The 17759-nt window shown below is 35.7% G+C and overlaps 1 protein-coding gene across 4 annotated transcripts in view; it reads right to left on the bottom strand.

The window, feature by feature from the left end:
* OPHN1 (oligophrenin 1) overlaps positions 1–17759 on the bottom strand; it is a 627727-nt gene that overhangs the window by 165724 nt on the left and 444244 nt on the right. The window lies entirely within an intron of this gene.

The raw sequence follows: 17759 nt of genomic DNA on the forward strand, positions 1-17759 counted from the left end.
TTGAGGAACTGCCATACTGTTTTTCCATAATACCTATACCAATTTACACTCCCATCGACAGTGTATAAAGTTTCCACTTTCTCCATATCCTCACTAGCATTTATCTCTTGCCTTTTTGATAAAAGCCATCCTAACAGGAATCTAAAAAAACGGAACCTATAAAAACAGAGAGTAGAATGACAGTTACCAGGGGCTGGAGGGTGGAGGAACTGGGGAGATGTTTAAGGGTACAAATTTACAACTAGTAGATAAATAAGTTTTGGAGCTCTAATGCACAACATAGTGATTATAATCAACAATACAGTATTATAAACTTCAGTGTTGCTAAGAGACTAAATCTTAACTGTTCTCAACAACAACAAAAAGAAATGATAAATGTGACACAATAAAGTTGTTACCTAATGTTACTGTAGTAATCATATTGTGATACATAAATGTATGAAAACAATGAATGTACACCTTAAACTTAACACAATGTTATGTTAATTATATCTCAATTAAAAAGATGAAAAAGAAAAGACAAAACCTCATCGAGGGTAAGGCCATAGCAAGATAGTGCATATTGGCTACTTGTTGTCTCAAGAAGAGGTGGTTATATAAATACATTCAAGCATAGACATCTAAGAAAACAGGTAGGGCACTGAGGTATATCTATACAGACACCAACCTCTTGAGGACAACTTAACTACAAAGGAGGAAGTAACAGGTTCCCTGTAGGGCAGAGCAAGTGCCAGCTGACATATTCTCAGTGCAATCTTCCTTGGGACTATTTAAAATAATTATTATGCATAAACAGAAAAAATTAAACCCTGAGCAAATTCCATTTGAACACGTTATATTTCCTTTGGAAGTTTAACAAAGACACATGAAACAGATTGTATCTGCACACTAGGAAGAAAACTTTAGAGAGGTAACTGATGATGCCACGGAAGAGATAAATCAGCTTGAAGTGGTCAACCCAAACTGTTGCTGTATCTTTACAGGTTCATTGTACACAAGTCCAAAATGATCACCCAGAATAGTTCCTTCCTTATGAAAGATGGAAAAATTGATGAATCTAGACACCACAGGAACAACTGAATGATCTGGCCTATGATCAGACCAATTTATAATGCTAATGGATAACACGATCTTAAAAGACCCTATAATCAAAAAAGCAAAAACTATGTCTGATTTTTCTCATCTTTCTCGCCCTAGCACTTACCACCATGCTTGGCACGTAGTAGATATGCAATAAACATTAAACTGGAGGACTCAAGAGAGACCTATATAACAGGGAACACTCAGAGACCAGAATGAAGGCTATTTGTCATTCTGATTTAACAGGGCAGCATGAAGCAATGTGGTGAGGTCAGGGAAGAAAACAGAAACTACATGCAAACAAAATTTGTGTGTATAGGTTACCAGTGTGACTTTGTATACTTTCTTAAATCACTGCTACTTCAAATCTAAGATGCTTCTAATTGCAATTTCCACCATCATTTTTATACTATTAAGAAAAAAAAACTGCCAATTATACTGCGACATACATCAAATTATGAGATGAATCCAAATTTAAAATGTGAAAAAAGTGTGATTTTTACACTCAATGAAATATGATGTTTATGTTTGTTTTGACTGATTCTTTCCCACTGGGGATATAGTATCTCATAAAGAGGGTCAGAGGCTGAGAGTTATGGACAAGAGAGTCCATAGAAGAAACCAGAAGAACATACTGGCCCGGAAAGGAAAAGCCAAAAGAGGGAGAGAAGATGAAGTTGGTGACAATTTAATAGCAGAAAACACGGTGCTGCTCAGAAAAAAGGAATTAGAGAGGCAAGCTTGGAAGAGTTAAAAATGGCAGAGAGTTGCCTGTGAGTGTGGATAGTCCTGGAGACGATGCCCACAACTTGGCCCCTGGCAAACAGGACCTCAAGTCCTGACATTGTCCGCTGCCCCTAGTTCTCTTCCATGGTTTTTCAAATGTTGATTAAACATCTATTCAGCTGACTGAAGTCTAAGTGTGCCTAGTCCATGTTTTAGATGGTGCTAACACAGGATTTAGGACACAAACAGCCATCTTCCAGGTCACGAATACCCTGGGAAATTCTTGTAAAAACATGCTGACTTTTGCACAGGTGTTTAGGTGTTACACAAATGAAAATGAGAAAGGATTATTCAAAACTTCATTCAAAAACTTGGATGAAGAGTTAGGCCCTGTTCTTGGTACACATTCTCCTGTAAGGATCTTTCTGTCTTGCCAGATTTCAATTGCTTAGTTTCCCCATATTATTTAATGGACATGGTTTGAGGCCTGTTATCCTCTATATTAAGACCCCTATAGAACAAGCCTTCTCTGTAAGTTCCTTTATCTTGGATTCAAACTTGAAAAACCTCCTCTTTTGCTCAGGAAATCTGGGCTATCAATGAAGATTCTGGAAGCCCCAAGAGTACCTACAGAAAACAAGATATGTTAATACTTTTTGGAATCGTACCCTATCTCTGGTACATAACCAGAGTGCAGAGAGAAACTGCTCAATGCTGGGCCTCAGTGGAAACTTTCTAAATAACATATTGTATATGTAATGATGTACTAAATATAAAACCAACAAGCTGCATTCTGGGACAGGAGGTAGGAAAAAGAATCTTCATATTAGTTAAAGAGAGAAGCTCATTAGAGGAAGTTTGAAGTTATGCTTCAGGGTAAAGGCATAGAGCTGAAGCTATCCGGGTGTGGGGTGGGGTGGGGGGAAGGAAAAGACACTAAGTGACAACAAAATGAAATTGGATTTCTTCATCTTTGTGAAACTGGTGCTTGGTGATGACAAGGGCCCATATGCAGCTGAGAAAGGTCAGGAAATGTACCATTGCTGGGATCATACTGACAACACCTAAATGGGAGAATCAGTGTAGTCTAAATTAAAGTATACCTACATCTTCAGCCACTGGAAGCTGACAGATAATCACCACTTCTGAAATTTTATTTATTTTTAAAATGAAAGTTCCTGGAGTACACCTCAACTCTGTATTTTCAAAGTCTTTATTGAATTTGTTACAATACTGCTTCTGTTTCATGTTTTGGTTATTTGGACATGAGGGATGTGGGATCTTACACCCCCTGCATTGGAAGGTGAAGTCTTAAACACTGGACCACCAGGGAAGTCCCTGAAATTTTAAAACATGGGAAAAAGGGCCTGGATAGATTCAAAATCCAACAAACCAATCAATGCTATTTAATATTCATTTACCTTACAAACATTTTTGTGTATTATGAATTTCTATCTTCTCCCTTTCACTTATCGTCCCAAGAATGCTGGGGTAGGTAGTATGCCAAAATAGCTTTATTCTATTATGTTAGTCACCTAGGGAAACCCATATAGAATTGTATTCATATGGTGTCCAGAAAGAAGTTAACATAGCAGGCCTGAGACTGCTATCCTTAGAAAGGCCTGCTCACAAGGTATGTCCTTGGCTGGTGTCTGGGAACTTGGAATTTTGGAAGTGTTCCCATCATTTCCAGAACAGATAAAAGTGGCTCATTGTGCCTAGACCGCCGGTACAATGACTGTGCTTTACGCTGAACACCTGCTTTCCTCTGGGAATCTAGAATTCTGGTACATGCTGGGCAGAGGTTGCCTTCATGATCAGCCACCAATAAAAACCTTAGGCACTCAGTCTCTAATGAACTACTGTGGTAGACAACACTTTACATGTATTGTCACAATTCAACACTGGAGGAATTAAGTGCACACTGTGTGACTATACTGGGAGAGAACTCTTGGAACCTTGGGCCAAGTTTCCTCCAGACGTTAACCCATGTGCCTTTTCCCTTTGCTAATTTTGCTTTATATCCTTTGACTATAATAAATCATATCTATGAGTATGACTGTATGCTGAATTCTTCTAGCAAATGACCAAACCGGGGGTAGTTTTTGAGATGCCCAATGCATATAGGTGGTACATTTTCAGGACTTGTTCAGGGAGAGATAGAATTTCCTTTTTAGTCTTTAGGTAACTCAACTGACACTGACTAGGTGCACTGTACCATAATGGGTGGCAACTGTAGAAAGTAATGTACTAAAACGATACTGAAATGACAATATCACAGATATAAGCATTAAGTATAAAGAAAGTTCATGTAGTCACACAAGCAAGTTTCAGTTAAGTAAAGAAACCACAAGTTGGCATTTACATGTTAAGGTTTATAAAACATATTCAATACATGAAATTGGGTGAAGTAACACATAGCATACTATATATAATCTGATATATGCATGTTGTATATGAAGAAAAGTAAAAAGGAAACATTGGGGTATTAGAAATAAAACTATACTAAAATAAGAAGTAAAAAGCTAGGGAACTGGGGTGAAACTGAAGTTAATCAATCACAAATTCAGGACTTTGAAAGGTTCCCTCTTCCACTGTGGTATCTAAAGCTGACTTTGGAATAGCCCCACATCCCACCAGAACCCATGTAGAACTATATCCTCTGAAAGGAATAACATCATTAATTTTTTTCATTCAACACATGTTTATTGAATACCTATTCTGTGCCAAATACTGTTTCAAAGTGCTAAGAAGATAGCAGGAAATAAAGAAAAATCTCTGCCCTCATAGAGCTCAAAATATGGATCATTTCATGACTATTTACTTAATGAGTTCAAGGTCAACAAAAAAGCATGTCAGCCTTGACCTTGGAACAAGAAAAAGAAAGTTTATAGAGTATCATATTGTTAAAAAGGCACAGTGCTTTCCAAGTTTTCTAGGATAGTGCTGGGGTGTCTAGAGGCAAGCCTGAAGAAAGGCTTCCATGATAAGGAGAGTTGGTCAATTGGATTATGAAATAATTAGTTCTGATTGGAACAAGCTGAATCTAAGAGTCCACAAAATGACACAGGAAATGGAAAGCTAATAATAATTATCCTAGAGAACAAGATCATAAAAAAAGGAATTATTGTATATATATGGTCAAGAAGTTATGCAACGATTTTGCAAAGAAAGAGAAAGGTTATATTGATGTTGAGGAAAAGCAGCTTACATGCTGGTTAATATCCAGATCACCTATCATGAAATGCTATTGCATTAAAAGCCTCCAGATATATATGGAATAGATTCCAAGTTGTTAACATAAAGACTCATCATTCTCTACCATGTTGATATTCTTTAGAACGCTTGGATGCATAAATAGCAGAGGTGGTAAAGTGATGGAATCTCAGTCAAATTCAGCCTGAAAACATGTTTTGATTGGCTTTGCCAGTGTTGTTTTATAATTGTAAAATATTTCAAACGTGAAGACACAAAGAAAAAATAAAGCAAACACCCATGTACTAATCATATTTTAATATTATACTATATTTCCATCAGATAGCTTTTATAAAGAAATTATTTAAACTGACTCACTCTATTTACTAAATAACAGCTATCATGAATACAATGGTCATCATCCCCATGCACATGCACATGCGTGCACACACAAGTGCATGCATACAAGCAGTCACACACACACATCCATAAACATAATATTTTGCAGGTCTTTAAACTTTATCCAAATGGCAATAAAATATATGAATCCTTCTACAACTTACTTTGTTTACTCAAATTACAGTTCTGATATTTGTACATGTTGATATATCCTGCTTTAATTTAAGGGTCAGCAAATTATTATCCTTTGGCCAAAACCAGCCTGCTGCTTGTTTTTGTAAATAATGTTTTATTGGAACACAGCCACTCTCATTAGCTGACATATTGTTTACGGCTGCTTTCTAACTACATCAGCACAGCTGAGTAGTTGAGACAGAGATGATATGGCTGTAACTAACTAAACTATTACTCTCTGGCCCTTTATAGAGTTTGTCAACTCTTATAACAGTTCATTCACTGTAATCACTGCATAGTATTTCATTATGTGAATTTATAACATGCTGATAGACATGTTTATTTCTTCCATTTTTTCACTATTTTAAAAAACCTTGTGTGAATTTTTCTTTTCCAGCCTGTGTTGTCATGTCTCCTCAGTGCTGCCAGTGGACATCAAATGAACACTGAACTTAATCCTTTGAAATATATTTAACCAAAAAGTAATATGCTAACCCAAAGGCCTGATCTGAGAAGGTCTTCCCAACATCTGAGAGCTCAAATGGTGACAAGCAGGGTATTAAATAGAAAATGAAAATGAAATGGAACAAGCTGAGACTGTAAAATAGTTTTGAGTCCATGATGAAACTGATGAAAAAAGGCAAGTTTAATATGACCTATATAAGGTAGACAATTCAAAGTAGTTGTAAAGAATATTATTACGAGGAAGTAATCACTGTAACTGTTAAGATTTCATAAGTAAATGACAATAAAAATCTGAAAGGGCTATAAAATATCCTAAGGAATCTGTCCAAATACCCAGGGCTGACATCAACTATTCACAGTAAGCATTATGTCTAGGGCTCATGATACTGTTGGAGGCTCATGAAATGTTTTAATTTCTTTTAAAATGAAAATAAAACATTAATATAATCCAGTCTGTATAATATTTGTCTTGATACTAAAACAGTCATAAAATAGAACTTTTAATATTTGTATGGAAGAAGTGGCTTATTAAAGCAAAAGTACATACGGCCATTGGAAGCCATAATTTGGCCCTGCAGATACTTTGTGAAAATTCCCAAATTTAGGAATATTATTATGAAGACTAACAAAACCACATTTGAGATTGATGATTAAGACACTGCCAGACTCACACCACTAAATAATTCCTTGCTCCTACAGCTTCAGACTTGGAACCCATACAATTGAAATAACTGATTCAGCCAAATGAAAAATCACCACATATGCTTAGCTTTCCAAATCCCTTGCAAATAGTCAAAATAATTATTATTATATCCTTGAGTGGTAGGCTCTAATGAATGTAGAAGAAACCAACTTATGAGAAGCTATACGAAAATTGTAGCCAACATGCATGAAATTAACCTCCAGGCATATTGTTCATGGCAGGTATGAAGCCAGTGAACTGAAGGCTCAGAAATTTCGACCAGTATAATTTTTCTTATAATCTCTTTATGTGAATGTACCTTGCTCCCTTCAGTTGTGATGGACATGGAACTTATCCTTGGGATGCAAGGATGGTTCAATATACACAAATCAATAAATGTGATACACCATGTTAACAAAATAAAAGATGAAAATCATATGATCATTTTAATACATGCAGAGAAAAAGCACTGGACAAAATTCAACACACTTTCATGATTAAAAACTCTCAACAAACTAGGTATAGAAAGTAACTCAACATAATAAAGGCCATAAAGGAAAATCCCACAGCTAACATCATACTCAATGCTGAAAATCTGAAAGTTTTTTCTCTAAGATCTGGAAAATCACAAGGATGTCAACTCTTACCACTTCTATTCAAAATAGTACTCTAAGTCCTAGAAGAGCAATTAGGCAAGAAAAAGAAATTCATAGCATCCAAAACAGATAGGAAGTAGAAAAACTGTCTCTGCAGATAGACATCTTCTTATGTGCAGAAAACCTAAAGACTCCACCAAAAAACTGTTAGAACTGATAAACTAATTCAGCGAAGTTGCCAGGTACAAAATCAACATACAAATAAACATATCAGCTGAATTTCTCTACACTAACAAGGAACTATCTGGTAAGGAAATTAATAAAATGATCTCCTTTAATCCAAATTGGAAAGCAAGAAGTAAAACTGTCACTGTTTACAGTGACATGATACTATACATAGAAAATCCTAAAGATGCTGCCAGAAAACTACTAGAGCTCATCAATGAATTCTGTAAGGTTGCAAGATGCAAAATTAATGTACAGAAATCTGTTGTATTCCTATACACTATCAATGAAAGATCAGAAAGAGAAATTAAGGAAACAATCTCATTTACCATCACATCAAAATGAATAAAATACCTAGGAATAAACCTATCTAAGGAGGCAAAAAACTCAAGCAGATGGAAAGATATACCATGTTCTTGGATTGGAAGAGTGAATAATGTTAAAATGACTATACTGCCCAAGGAAATCTATAGATTCAATGCAGTCCCTATCAGAATACAAATGGCATTTTTCACAGAACTAGAACAAATAATTTTAAATTTGTATGGAAACACAAAAGAACCTGAATAGCCAAAAAAAAAAAACACTTGAGAAAGAAGAACAGAGCTGGAGGAATCATGCTCCCTGACTTCAGACTATACTACAACACTACAGTAATCAAAACAGTACGGTACCGACACAAAAACAGAAATATAGATCAATGGAACAAGATAGAAAGTCCAGAGATAAACCCATGCAATTCTGGTCAATTAATCTAAGATGAAGGAGGCAAGAATACACAATGCAGAAAACACAGTCTCTTCAATAAGTGGTGCTGGGAAAATTGGACAGCTACATGTAAAAGGATGAAATTAGAACATTCTCTAACACTATATACAAAAATAAACTCAAAATGGATTAAGGACCTAAATATAAGACTGGATACTATAAAACTCCAAGAGGAAAACAGGCAGAACACTCTATGACATAAATCACAACACTATTTTTTTTGGATCCATCTCCTAAAGTAAAGGAAATTAAAGCAAAAATAAACAAATGGGACCAAAATAAACTTAAAAGCTTTTGCACAACAGAATAATCCACTGAAAAAATGAAAAGACAACCTACTGAATGGGAGAAAATATTTACAAATGATATGACTGATAAGGGATTAATATCCAATATATATAAACAGCTCACAGAACTCAACATCAAAAAACCCCACACAACCCAATTTAAAAATGGACAGAATAACTAAATAGACATTTGTCCAAAGAGGAAATGCAGATGGCTGACAGGCACATGAAAAGATGCTCAACATCACTAATCATCAGGAAAATGTAAATCAAAACCACAATGAGGTATCACCTCCCACCTGTCAGAAAGGCTGTCACCAAAAAGAACACAAATAATAAATGTTGGCGAGAATGTGGTGAACAGGGAATCCTTGTACACTGTTGGTGGAAATGTAAGTTGGTCTGCAGCCACTGTGGAAAACAGGATGGAGGTTTCTCATAAAGCTAAAAATATAACTACCATATTACCCAGCAATTCTACTCCTCAGTATATTCCAAAAAAACAAAACCCACTAATTTGAAAACTTACATGTACCCTAATGTTCATAGCAGCATTGTTTACAATTGCCAGGATATGGAAGCAACCTAAGTGTCCATCAACAGATGAATAGATAAAGAAGATGTGAGATACACACACAGACACACACACACACAATAAAATGCTACACACCCATAAAAAACGAAATTTTGCCATTTGCAGCAACATGGATGGAATTGGAGGGCATTATGCTAAGTGCAATAAGTCAGACAGAGAAAGACAAATACTGTATGATATCACTTATATGTGGAATCTACAAAATACAACAAACTAGTGAATATAACAAAATGAAGCTGAATCACAGATATAGAGAACAAACTAGTGGTTACCAGTGGGGAGAGGGAAGTGGGAGGGGCAATATAGTGGTAGGGGAGTAAGAGGTACAAACTGTTAGGTATAAAATAAATAAGCTACAAGGAGATATTGTACAACATGGGGAATATAGCCAATATTTTATAATAACTATAAATGGAGCATAACCTTTAAAAATTGAGTCACTATATTGTGCATCTCTAACTTATATAATATTGTACAGTTATTATACTTCAAAAAATAAAGAAAACAATCTCCTTTACTATACCACCAAAAAGAATAAAGTATTTAAAGTACTTAGGGGTAAACTTAACAAAATAGGTAAAAGACTTGAACACAGAAAATTACAAAACAGTAATGAAAAAAAAAATAAAGCCACAAATATGTGGAAAGACATTTTTTTCATGGATTTGAAGACTTAATATTGTTAAAATGTCCATAATACCCAAAGTGATCTACAGATTCAATGTTATCCTCATTAAAGACCCAGTGGCAGTTTTTAAAGAAACAGAAAAAAAATCTTAAAATTCAAATGGAACCATAAAAGCCCCAAATAGCCAAAGAAATCTTGAGAAAGAACAAAGCTGGAGACATTATACTCCCTGATTTCAAAATATATTACAAATCTACAGTAATTAAAACAGTATGGTGCTGACATAAAGATAGACATACAGACTAATGGAACAAAATAGAGAGCTCAGAAATAAACCCACATATATATATAGTCAACTGATCTTCAACGAATGAGCCAAGAATACACAACAGGCAAGGAACTGTCTCCACATAGCACAGGGAGATCAGCTAGGTGCTTTGTGAACACCTAGAGGGGTGGGATAGGGAGGGTGGGAGGGAGATGCAAGAGGAAGGAGATATGGGGATATATGTATATGTATGGCTGATTCACTTTGTTATAAAGCAGAAACTAACACATCATTGTAAAGCAATTATACTCCAATGAAGATGTTAAGAAAAAATAAAATACACAGATTATTTCAAATTTGAAAAAAAAATTGCAATAGAGACAAACCAAAGACCTGAAATTTTAAAACTTCTAGAAGAAGACATAAGGGAAAAGCTTCTTGACATTAGTATTGGCAATGATTGTATGAATATAACACCAGAAGCACAAGTAATGAAAACAGAAATAGATAAGTGGGACTACATCAAACTAAAATGCTTGTGCACAGCAAAGGAAAAAAAATCAACAAAATGAAAAGGGAACCTATGAAATGGGAGAATATATTTGCAAACCCTATACCTGATAAGGGGTTAATATCCAAAATAATAAGGAAGTCCTCTGAGTCCATAGCAAAAACCATATAACCTAATTAAAAAATGGGCAACAGGCTTGACTGGACATTTTCCCAAAGAATATATATAAACGGCCAAGAAGTATATAAAAGGTGCTCAACATGATTAATTCTCAGGAAAATGCAAATCAAAACCACAATGAGATATCACTTCACACGTGTTGAGATGACTATTACCAAAAAAAAAAAGATTACAAATGTTGGTAAGGATGTGGAGAAATTGTAACCCTTATATAGTATTGGTGAGAATATAAAATGATTAAGCCACTATGGAAGACAATATGGAGGTTCCACAAAAAATTAAAAATAGAACTTCCATAGGATCCAGCAATCCAACTTATAGATATATATCCCAAAGATTTGAATCAGGAGCTCAAAGAGATTTTGTGTGTGTGTGTGTGGCTGCACTGCATGGCTTGTGGGATCTCAGTTCCCCAACCAGGGATTGAACCTGGGCCATGGCAGTGAAAGCCTGGAATCCTAACCACACGGCCACCAGGGAACTCTCAAAGAGATATTTTTATTTCCATTTTCGTTGCTGTATTATTCACAGTATCCAAGATATGGAAACAGCCTAAATGTACATTAACAGATGAATGAGTTAAGAAAATGTGGTACATACTCACAGTGGGATATTATTTAGCCTTTAAAAAAAAGAAGGAAATCCCACCATAAGTGACAACATGGATGAACCTAGAGCACATTTTGCAAAATGAAATAAGCTATACACAGAAAGACAAACACTGCATGATCCTTCTTATATAAGGTATCTAAAATAATCAAACTCATAGAAGCAGAAAGTAGAATGGTGGTTGCCCGGGGCTAGGAAGAAGTGGAAATGAGGAGTTACTGTTCAATGGCTATAGAGTTTCAACTTTACATGATGAATATGTGTTTAAAATCTGCTTGTACAGCAAAGTATTTATAATTAACAGTACTGCACCGTACACCTAAAAATTTAAGTCGATGGATCACATGCGAAGTGTTCATACCACAATAAAAAATTAATTAAAAAATGATTTGATCTCAGGATAGTATTGTAAATTATGACAAAATGTTTCACTATTCCCAGTTTTACTTTTTATTTAATTTTATTATTTCATTGTGCTAGCTAGTAGTCAAGCTCACTGTTCTTTCCAGGGCACAATCCTCCATTACCTAATGTGCTTTGTCATCTCTAACTTCATACAGATAATTGGAGATAATAGGGTTTATATCCTTACTAGCTAATATCTAATGTTATAACTAAAATGTGTTATGAAGTGAGTGTTTATTCACACACCACAGGTTTACTCATTAAACCTGGTGTCAAGCTATAATAATGTTTAAAAGCACAGGATTTTCGAGGAGTTGCCAAGATGGCAAAGTAGGAAGACGCTGAGCTCACTTTGTCCCAATCCCACAGGCACATCAAAATTACAGCTATTTACAGAGCAACTATGGATGAGAAAGATAGGAATAGCAGAAAATATTTTTCTACAACTAAAGATATAAAGAAGGAACCACAACAAGATGGGCAGGCAGGATAGAGATGTGGCAGAGTCAAGATCTATACCCCTGGGTGGGCAACCCACTAACAGGAGGATAATTACAGTTGAAGATGTTCTTCCCCAAAAGCAAGGAATCTCAAGCCCACACTTGGCTCCACAGCTTGGATATCCTGTACTGGAAAGATAAACCCCCAGAACATTTGGCTTTGAAGGTCAACGGGGCTTACTTTCAGGGGAACCAGAGGGCTCTGGGAAATAGAGACTCCACTCTTAAAGGGTGCACACAAAATCCCACATGCTCCAGAATATAGGGCAGAAGCAGTAATTTGATAGGAACCTGGGTCAGACTCACCTGCTGATATTGAAGAGCCTTCTGGAGAGGCAAGAGGCAACTGGACCTCATGCTAGGGACATGGACAATGACAGCAGCCATTTTGGAGACCTCATACCAGGAGAAGACGGGTGCTGACAAGCTTCATTTTGGTATCCTTCCTCTAGCTTATTAGCGCTGCAACCCAGCCCCACCCAACAGACTGTTGGCACCAGTACTGGGATGTCTCAGGCCAAGCAGGTAGGCTTAAGATGCCCTGAGCCCACAGCTGCCCTGGGACCAGCCTGTCTACCAGAGGGCCCAGAACTTGGCTTTGAAAACCAGTGCACTAACACCAGCCCCAGGACACCCTGGGATACTGCAGCCAGACATTGTTATCCAGCCCTGCCCACCAGTGGGCTGACACCAACTCCATGAGCCCCAGGGCCCTGCAGCCAGAGACCCCAGGACATGGATCTGCCCACCAGTGAGCAGGCACTAGTGCCAGACCAATGGGAAATTAATCTATGACAAAGGAGGTGAGAATATACAGTGGGGAAAAATCAGCCTTTTTTTCATAACTGGTGTTGGAAAGACTGGACAGTTACATGCAATAGAATCAAACTGGACCACTCTCTAACATCATGCAGAAAAATAAATTCAAAATGAATTAAATGCTTAAATTTAAGATCTGAAACCACAAAACTTCTAGCAGAAAACTGAGTCAGTATATTCTTTCACATCAGTCTTAGTAATATATGTGTTTTAATATGTCTCCTCAAGCAAAAGAAACAAAGAAAAGCAAACATAAACCATTGGAATACATCAAACTAAAAACCTTTTATACAGTGAAGGAAACTATCAACAAAATGAAAGGGGCACCTATTGAATGGGAGAAAATATTTGCAAACAGTATATCTGATAAGGTGTTAATGTCCGAAAGATACAAAGGACTCATACAACTCAACATCAAAAGAAAAAACAACCTGATTTTAAAATGGACAGAGGATCTGAATAGACATTTTTCCAAGAACACACACAGATGGCTAAGAGGCATATGAAAAGATGCTCAACATTATTAATTATTAGAGAAATGCAAGTCAAAACCGCAATGGGATATCACCTCACACCTGTCAGAATGGCTATCATCAAAAAGTCTACAAATAACAAATGTTGGCAAGGATGCCAAGAAAAGAGAACCCTTGTACACTGTTGGCGTGAATGTAAATTGGTTCAGCCACTGTGTAAAACAATGAGAATTCCTCAAAAGAACTAAAAATAGACCTATCATATGATCCAGCAATTCCACTCCTGGTTACTATCCTAAGAAATCAGAAATACTAAGTAGAACAGGTATATGCAATCTTATGTTCATTGCAGCTGTAGGTATTGATACAATAGCCAAGATATGGAAGCAACCTAAGTTCCTATCAATAACTGAATGAATAAAGAAGATGGGATATATATATATATACACACATACACACACACACAATGGAATATTACTGAGCCATAAAAGATGAAATCTTCACATATGCAACAACATGAATGGACCTAGAGTGTATTATGATAAGTGAAGTAAGTCAGACAGAGAAAAACAATACTACATTATTTCACTTATATGTGGAATCCAAAAAACAAATAAACAAACATAACAAAATAGAAAGAGTCATAGATACAGATAACAGTTGATGGCCTGAGGGGAAGGATGGGGGTGGAAGAGAAATAGGTGAGGGAGTTTAAGAGGTGTAAGCTTCAAGTTACAAAATAAATACTTCATGGGTATGAAAAATACAGTGTGAAGAATATAGTCAGTATTTATGTATTATCTTTGTATGGTGACGTATGTTAACTGACTTACCATGGTGATCATTTTAAAATGTAAAGAAATATCAAATCACTATGTTGTACCAGTAACTAACATAGTGTTATAGGTCATTATACTTCAAAAACATATAAACAAACAAATAAACTCATAGTAAAAGTGATTACATTTTCGGTTACCAGAGGTGGGAGGTTGGGGGAAGGGGAATTGGATGAAGGCAGTCAAAAGGTACAAACTTCCAGTTATGGAATAAATAAGTACTAGGGATGTAATGTACAACATGATAAATGTAATTAACATGGTGGTATTTTATAGATGAAAGATATGAAGAGAATAAACCCTAAAAGTTCTCATCAGAAGGAAAATATTTTTTCTATTTCTTAAATTTTGTATCTGTATGAGATGATGGATGTTCAACAAACTTATTGTGATAATCACTTCATGATGTACTTAAGTCAAATCATTACATTATACACCTTAAACTTATACAGTGCTGTATGTCAATTATATCTCAATAAAACCGGAAAAAGAAAACAGCACAGGATTTTAAGGCAAACCAGGTGCTTGATGTCTGCACTGCCACTTACTACCTATTAATCTTTGTCAAGTTATGTAATCATTCTGAAGCTTGGTGTCCTTGTCTATAAAATTGATATGATTAATGAATTTCTGATGATTAAATGAGATGCTATGTTAAGTGCTTATAAAATCCCTTCACTCATAGAATCACTTCATGAATGATTATTATTATTTTAATAACAATAAATAAAAATAGCATCCAAATAAATATAACAACTAAAGGACAGTGCACCATTGTTAGGAGCAATAAACAGTTATATTAGTATACTCTACAGGTTAAAATTATATCAATTCTTTTTCATCTCTTTTAGGGCAATTTTCTCATACTTAACATTTGATAAAGAATGCACATAGTGTGCCCATAATTATGAAGCCTAGCTTTTCAGAGTGTACATTTTGTAATCAGTCTATTACAATGCTTATTTTGAAATCACAGCTCTTAGTCACTGCTTTACTAATACAATAAAAAGTCCCATACCTTTTCAGATTCTTGGGAATTGTCAGAATTCATAGCAATATAGATATGCTCAGGTCACTATTACTATAACTTGCACATAGTCTATGAAAGACCAGATATTACAGATTCTTAAAATTCTAATATTGCTAACCCTATAGTTTTAGGGCTTTTCAGGAACAACCAAAGATGAGTAAAAATTTAGCAGCAACAATAGTGCACACAAACACACACACACACTATAGACTTTTTGTCCATAGAACAAGATGAATTACATACTGACCAAGATAATCAGGGTGGAAATCAGGGCAAGGGAGTGGGAAGGACCAAAAGCATAGCTAGACAGTGCAAAGTACAGTTTTTATTAAAACAGAAAGATCAAGTCGAAAAAAAAAAACCCAGGAGTTTCAAGTGTGGAAGCAAAATTCTAACCTTCCCAGGAATAACAAATATAATAAATAATATAAGAAAAATTAGAAGAAATTTAAAACTCTTCTCAAGTTGTATATTAGAAAATTCAAAGACAAAGATCACTACCTAAGTCAGTGGTTCTCAAACTTTAGTATGCATAATATTCATCCAGATTCTTAGGCTCCACATTCAGAGACTTTGAAGCTTGGGACCCAGGAAGTTTAACAAACATTCCAGATGATTCAGACACAGGTTACCTACCACCACATGTAGACATACACTGGCCTATGTTGGCTATAATTCAAATATTTCATTAGATAAGCCAACCAACCATCTGAGATATATATCATGAAAGAAGAAGAGTAGGATAATGTAGAGAAAGGTTTTACAATTACTTTGAAACCTATGGCAGAGAGAACACTATGGAAAATACCAATTCTATTTTTGAAAAAAAATGCAAAAAAAAATTAACTGAGAAGATAAAGCCATCTGAGTACCCCACTGCAACTGTCATAATCTGCCTAAAGTAGCAATGGCCTGTCATACAAAGAAAATGTGTCAATATTACCCAGATCTGAAAGTTTTAGCTCAAAATATAACCATGGTATAAAGGAGGCCAAGGTATTAGCATATACCTAGGATAAAGATACGCATCCTCCATACTTCATCACAAATTTCTTGAAGAAAGTAAAATAAGGAATACAATCTTGCCTAAGACAGTGTCTCTCAAATAATAATTTGTGGCCACCTGCATTAGAATCGAATTGGTTCCTTGTTTAAAATGTAGACTCCCATCTTAAGTCCTACTAAATCAGAATATCTGAGGGAAGAAGCCAAGAAAAAAACATCCAGAAGTACTTGCATGCACACACATATATAAATATTTAACTGTACAATTCAGTGGCTTTTAGTTGATTCACAAATTTGTACAACCATCACCACAATTAATTATGCAATATTTTTATTATTCGTAGAAGAAACCCCATACCCTTTAGTAGTCACACCCCAATTCCTTCTTTCCCCTTCCTCCCACCACCATAGGCAAATGCTAATCTACTTTCTTTCTCTATGGATTGGGTTATTACAGAAATTCTATATAAAATCAAACATATACATATGGTATTTTATTACTATCTTCTTTAAATTAGTATTTTATTTTTAACATCTTTATTGGAGTATAATTGCTTTACATTGGTGTGTTAGTTTCTGCTTTACAAAAAAGTGAATCAGTTATACATATACAAATATCCCCATAACTCCTCCCTCTCACGTCTGCCTCCCACCCACCCTACCCCCCCATTTAGATGGTCACAAAGCACCAAGCTGATCTCCCTGCTCTATGTGGTTGCTTCCAACCAGCCATCCATTCTACACTTGGTAGTGTATATATGTCCATGCCATGCTCTCACCTCATCCCAGCCCACCCCTCCACCTCCCCATGTCCTCAAGTCCACTCTCCACGTCTATGACTTTATTCCTGTCCTGTCCCTAGGTTCTTCAGAACTTTATTATTGTTATTTTTAGATTCCATATATATGTGTTAGCAATGGTATTTCTTTTTCTCTTTCTGACTTACTTCACTCTGTATGACAGTCTCTAGGTCCATCCACCTCACTACAAATAACTCAATTTTGTTTCCTTTTATGGCTGAGTAATATTCCATTGTATATATGTGCCACATCTTCTTTATCCATTCATCTCTCCATGGAAACAGGTTGCTTCCATATCCTGGCTACTGTAAATAGAGCTGCAATGAACATTGTGGTACAGGACTCTTTTTGAATTATGGTTTTCCCAGGGTATATGTCCAGTAATGGGATTGCTGGGTCATATGGTAGTTCTATTTTTAGATTTTAAGGAAGTTCCATACTGTTCTCCATAGTGGCGGTATCAATTTACATTCCTACCAACAGAGCAAGATGGTTCCATTTTC

This window comes from Mesoplodon mirus, assembly GCF_964341445.2.
Source record: "Mesoplodon mirus genome assembly, chromosome: X".
Taxonomy (NCBI): Eukaryota; Metazoa; Chordata; class Mammalia; order Artiodactyla; family Ziphiidae; genus Mesoplodon; species Mesoplodon mirus.